Raw genomic sequence first — 6932 nt, forward strand, 5'->3', positions numbered from 1 at the left:
AGAGAGAGAGAGAGAGAGAGAGAGAGAGACAGACAGACAGACAGACAGACAGACAGACAGACAGACAGACAGACAGAAATAGAGGAGCGGCGGAGGAAGAGAGGTAGAGATGGTCACCCACAGGCACCGTCTCCATTCTAGTTAAGGGTAACAACCAAGGAAACGCGAAATATACTACCATTCATTGTTACGGTTATTTCCCTTTGAATATACAGCCAAACCTGTCCCATCAATGTGGGGTTATACGTGTGTTATGGCCGGGACAAGCCGGCTAACCCAGATTTCGGGGGTTTCCAAAAATCTTGACCTACGCCAAAAGTGGGCATTGCCCTACCTTTAGGAAAAGTTTGGTTTTCATATTAAATTTTGTTTGGTAGTAAAGAAAACTCTCCTTTTCTTTTATTAACTTTTAAAGAAACCGAACATGGGTCCATAAACTTTACCTTCGCTTTTCTCAAAACAACATTTTCGGGGTAGCCCCCTTGTGCTTAAAGGCGACCACATGAACTAGTAATCATTTACAAGTCTACATATCTACATATCGCATAACGTTTTAAAAATGTATGTGTTTTTACGCCCTCGTCAACACAAATTAGGTCAATTAGGAGACAGCTATGACCATGACTGGCCCGGCGGCAAAGGCTGGGAAGGGTACGACATCCCAGTAAAAAGACCAAAATCTGTCCCCGTCGTTTTATGCAAGAAAAATTCTGAAAGTATGCAAACTGAGCTCAAACATGTGAAATTATGCGATTCTGTTAATTCTAACAAAGAATGATAAAGAAAACAATAAGAAATTATGCCCCAAAAAATGATCAAATTTGGCTAAATTATGCGGGGTGCATAAAACCACGGGGACACCATAATGCTTGATAAAAACGCTTGGCACATGAGAATCAAACTTAGGTCTCCTGTGTGCGACAGCAAAGACCCTGATCACTACACCACAGACGCTGATATACATGTATGGATGTGAGTGTGTACGTGTCTGTTTGTGTGAGTTTGTTAGTGTGTGTGTGTGTGTGTGTGTGTGTGTGTGTGTGTGTGTGCGCGCGTGTGTGTGTGTGTATGTGTGTCTTTGTGTTACCATGTATGTAAATACATTATATTATATAATATAACAATATTGTAACAATATCTGATATTTGCTCAGTATTTACTTTTTTATTAATTAAAGTTTTTGAATTTTACCGTACTTGAACCACATAGGTCGTACAGGCACCGAAGAGTACAGGCGTTAATAGAAAAATAAGCTGCAACCACCCAATAAGAAGACAAAATGACGAGGTATCCCCTGGTGGTACTTCTGCGAAATCTTAGATTTAGTTAAGTTTTAGTAAAAGTTTTACGGCACTTGCAACTCTGCAAGTCACTTCAGAACGGAGATTAGATGTGGTACTACTACAACTACTACTACTACTACTACTACTACTACTACTACTACTACTACTACTACTACTACTACTACTACTACTACTACTAACTACTACTACTGCTGCTGCTGCTGCTGCTGCTGCTACTACAACAACAACAACTACTACTACTACTACTACTGCTGCTGCTGCTGCTGCTACTACTACTATATGAAATACATAATTTCCCACCCCCATCAACACAATTTAGGTGTTTTCAGAGGCGGGCTTCTGATTTTGCTTCTCAGGTCCAACTCGAATTAAGAGGGAGACAACATTCCAGCAGAAAGACCGAGATACATGGTGATAAAAGAACAAACCAAAAACCTGTACAACTTTTTTTGGGCTAATATTTTCCCCTACACTGAAGTTTTGCATATCAAATTTGTACACACCATTTGGAAGTCAAAAGGAATTTGTCTGATTTTCATTTTAGATAAATTCACAGAATAATTTTGCTCTACGTAGTGCCCCCCAAAAAACAACAACCCATTTTCGCTGCACTGGTTCGCATTAGGACTACCACTAAAAATTCCAACGATTGCACCATATTTGCAAACTACTGTAGTCTACCAGGCCAACAGAAGTTTGCATACATTGTAGTTTTTCTCAAGTTTCCTTTGCCTGCAGAGATCATGATTACGATTAGTTAGTAAAGAGCAGAGAGTTTTTTGTATTGAACATTTCCTCACCACCAACTGTTTTCCTATGTTTCGCACAAGGCGAGGAATAATGTTAAAGTGCCCTTAAGGCCTTCTTTGATGTCAAGGGTGAAAATGGTTCATCAATTAAGGTCTGTAGAAAATCAGAACAAAAAATTCCCAGATAAAACGACCACTTCATGTCAAACACACACCATTCACACCCCTTTAAGCGTCATCAGGGTGCAGAGTGTAGAAGATGAGCCCCATGAGATGTCTGTCCGTAGACGATGTCTGCAGCAATGACTTTCCTACATCTCAAAGGTCCGCATTCTTAAGGCAGATCTTCATCTACGGCTGAACCACTTTCCACTTCGCGAAGCTGTCAGAGGATAGCAATGTGTTCATGATTCCTCCATCGTCTAAAAAAGCGTGGACATTTATTCTGCTAGGCCGTTTGGTTCCTTGGCAAAGCCCATATTCACCTTCCAGGCTATACCAACTCCACAAATGCTGTCTATTTGGGCAACTTCATACCTTATACCCCCGCCCCCCTATAGTTTCTGAACACAGCTGCATACTGTAAGGTGTACAGTGTGTGTGGCTTTGAGTACTCATGGTTGAGTGGATCCTTGTGTTTGGCCATCACTGAATACTACGAACGACGCGCCCAAAAGAGGATATTATTATTATACTAGGCCATTGGTTCTCAGAATTCTAGAATATTAAAGAAAAAAAAAACCTCTGTAGGAGGAAAGAAACATTGTTTAAAGGTTACAGTACAGGGATGGAAAGATTAGATTTAAAAAAGAAAGGGAAAGGAAAAAACAAACCAATCAATTCTTGACTTTCCTAACAAGATCTTTTAAATTGGTGCATTTTGCATTTTTAGCCTATAGGTGATTTTTATAAAAGCAATTTCCGTTTTCGAAAATAAGTTTCTGAGTTGTGAATTTTATGTCAAACAAATTCCTTTTGAATGAATAATAGTTATCTGTTCCAAATCATTACATTCTAGTACGCATTTTGCGCGAAATGTTTAGAAAAACAGTTGTAGAGTTGTAGATCTAGTTTTTTTATCACCCTGTAGGCCTTCTTGATACAAATTTCTCCAGACTGGGAAATCAAATTCAGGTCTCCTGCGAGCAACATTCATTGATCCGCCTAAACTCTACACCATATAAATTATGCTGGTTCACCAGGTGTGGCTGCTGTGGTGTCTTAGGTTTGTTTAATTTTTGTAGAGGTTTTACGGCGCTCGCAACTGCATAAGGTCATATGAGCGCCAGAAGATTAGAGGTGTTACAAGAGAGCAACAAACATAAAAAAGAAGGAGGGGAGATAAGGACGATAGATGTTTGATCGGGAAAAAATGAGCAAATCACACCAGAGCACCTGCCCACCACCCGCACAGACAAAAACAACAGAGAGAGAGAGAGAGAGAGAGAGAGAGAGAGAGTGGGAGACAGACAGACAGACAGACAGACAGACAGACAGACAGACAGACAGACAGACAGAGACAGAGAACAAGCTAGTTGGACCTACCAGTAACACCTTCAAACCAGCTGCACTTCTGCATAAGAATAAGGTTTAGAGCACTTGTACCTTACTTCAACAAAGAACTTAATGCAAACACAATTGTAACGATTGCATAGTAACTTTTATTACAAGTTTTTCTTTCTACAAAAACTGTTGAAGACCACATGGGGAAAATAACAATAGTCACAGAGGAAGAACGTGGTCCCCGCTAGTGGACTAGTCTTTGGGACGACTGCCCCTTTCCCTGTACTGCCGTTTTATGACTAGTGTTTAACACACCCCTTAGGAAGAAAACACACGGGGTGAGCTAGACAATAAATGATCAAAAGAGGCACGGAAGAGACTGGAAGCTTGTGACAACGTGGCTTTTTCCTCTGTAGTCTTCAGCGAGTCAAATACATGTGAAGAGATGCCAGGTTCTGATTAGGACACCCACCACTGACCTACATACATTCTAATCTGCTTAAACATACACCATCACCTCCTCTTTGTTTTCGTAGGTGTTTTACGGCACTTGCAACACAATAAGGTCATATAAGTGCCGAAGATTAGAGTTGTTACAAGAGAGTAACAAACGCAAAAAAAGGAGGGTAGACCCGATAATGACGATAGACGTTTGAAAGAAAAGAAGCAAACCACACCAGAGCACCCGCCAACCACCTATACACCTCCTCTTTCACAAGTCTTTCATTCCAAGAGTTCCAAGAACAAAACTTTACTTCCAACAAAACAAATATATTTTTATGTATTATTTTACGCCCATATCCACACAATTAAGATGATTTAACAAGGAGGTGGGCTCTGACCCTGCCTGTCAGGGACAAACTGGGTTGAGAGAGAAGTACGGTACACAACCACATTCCAGCAGAATCGACCGAGATACTTAAGGCAAACTCTTATTCTACCCACAGGGGAATCAAACTCACATCTTCTTCTTTCTCGAATCAATAATGGCACGTTTCTCTCCTCCAACAAAACAGATCATTAAAAAGTTGGGACTTCGGAAAAACAAGGTAATCTATCTGCCTTACACTGCGCGTCGCTCACACTACTCACAGCAGAAACTTCCCGAATTTTTGTCAGGAGTAGGTAATTCAGTCTGTTCATTTCCTGCTTGTTTGTAGTTTGAGTAAAGAGAAGCACATCGACACTAGACTATAATGCTCATGTAATGCTGAGAAAAAAAAAGACGATACACAGAAACAAGACAGGGAAAGTAAAGAAGAAGGACCTACCAGTGGTGCCCTCCAACCAGTCGCTTTCCTGCACATGTGAACAAGCTAAAAGTTTGGAAATTATGGAAAGCGCGAACAATGTTTACCCGTACTGTCATGGCCGACAACTTTTGTACAACAAACTGTGAGAAAATTCCCTGTCATGGAAAGTGAAAGGTTCATTTTAGTTCACATTTAATAAGAGATTTACGCCATTTGCAGCACAAATAATTTATAAAAATTGTATGGCACTTGCAACACAAATAGGTCATAGAAGTGCTGAAGATAAGGATGTTACCCGAGAGTAATATATTAAGAAAAGAAGGACAGATAGATAAGAAGATCAATGAGAGATAGATAAGAAGATCAATGTTTAATTGGAAAGAAGGAAAGAAGGAGCTAACTACACAACAGCACGCGCCAATCGCCCACAGTGAAAGTTAAGAGCTGAACTGTTGAGCTTCCCCTCGAACTACCACAGACAGAAACAACAGACAGAAAGGGACAGAAATATAACCTACCACTGACACCCTCTCAGGTCCTATAGTCAATTCGGTACTTGAGGCATTTTTACCAGTACGGCGGTAGAACAAGTCCAAGTCCAAAATCAGTAAATACCAGATAAATAGGTAGAAATCTAGGCAGCCCTGTTAAAACATGACGGCTGATCCTTATTGAGCTGTAGATCTAGATCTAAGACAGCTGAAGTAAAAGTTTGATTTGTTTTATTTTGAAGTGTGTCATCAAAGAAAAATCCACTACTAGTAACAAAACTGATGGTGCTCACCACGAAAAAGTTGGTGTGCCCAATTATCCAATATACATTTCATTTATATTTTAAAAAAACTAGATTCTCAGGTCTTCCAGCCTCTCATCTGCACATGTGACCTTTACATGAAGCTATACAGTATCTATTACATTAAAATTAAAAATATAGTACTCTACCCTGTATCTCGTTTGTTCGGTTGTTTGAGAAAAGAGAAAAAAAATCAGCACAGTAACAAACCTTTAAAAGTAGGACCATTTGCTTACCACATTGAGCAAAGGAAAACCTTCAGAGTGACAACTGCACACTGTTAAGTTTAGTATTGTCAGAGTTGTTCGGCACTTGCAACACGAAAGAGTCACATAAGTCCTGAAGATAAGAGGTGTTGCTGAGAGAGTAATACAAAAAAAAGACTGGTGGAGAGATAAAGATGACAGATGTTTGACTGGAAAGAAGAAGCAAACCACATTAGGGAACCCATCAAAAAATACTGTTTGCGAAAGAACTTAAAGCCTAAACAAACAAAAAATAACCCCTAAAAATCAAACTAGTTTTCCCTCAATTATATCAATATCTACCTCTTTCACCCTCCTCAATTCTATAACAGATGAAAATGAAAAGCAGAAATCCCCTCCCCAATCTTATAAAATCCCATCACAAGCAACAAAACATCATCGGTATAAGCCCCTCCCCCCCCGACACATGCACCCTCGGATTTCAGTTTTCACTATACAAAAACTCTGCTTCACATTCACTACTCCACAAATCAAAGGGTCTCTTTTGCACACCCCATATCCCCATGGCCATAACACAATAACCCCAAGTCATCCCCCCCCCCCCCCCAAAAAAAAAGGTCTAGATATTGGTATAATAAAAATGTCAGTGTCCTGTTTCATCTCCTAAACAAGCAGAGTTTTTTGTTTTGTGTACTGAAAATGAAAATACAATGATTGAGACATTTTCACTTTCTCTCAAGTCATAAACTTTCATAAAGTTGACTTAGGTATCAAAATTAAATGAACATGATTTTATGTTCCTCATTAACACAATTTAGATCATTTTGGAGGCAGGCTTCGAACTTGCTTCTAAGGGCCAACAACATCCCTGCAGAAAGAATGAGGCACTTCACAAAAACTCTCTCCACATAGGAATTGAACTTGGGTCTAAAATGACTTAGATGATTGTGCCATAACTGTGAGAAGAGGCTCTTCTAAAACGAATTTCTGGATACATGTTAATCAAGACTTAATCAAATCAATCACAGTTACATGAACACACTCATAATATCATTGTAAACAACCATGTCCAATAATTATTTGTTTTATATATATATATATATATATATATATATATATATATA

Source organism: Aplysia californica, unplaced genomic scaffold, assembly GCF_000002075.1.
Source record: "Aplysia californica isolate F4 #8 unplaced genomic scaffold, AplCal3.0 scaffold00109, whole genome shotgun sequence".
NCBI classification, from domain to species: Eukaryota; Metazoa; Mollusca; class Gastropoda; order Aplysiida; family Aplysiidae; genus Aplysia; species Aplysia californica.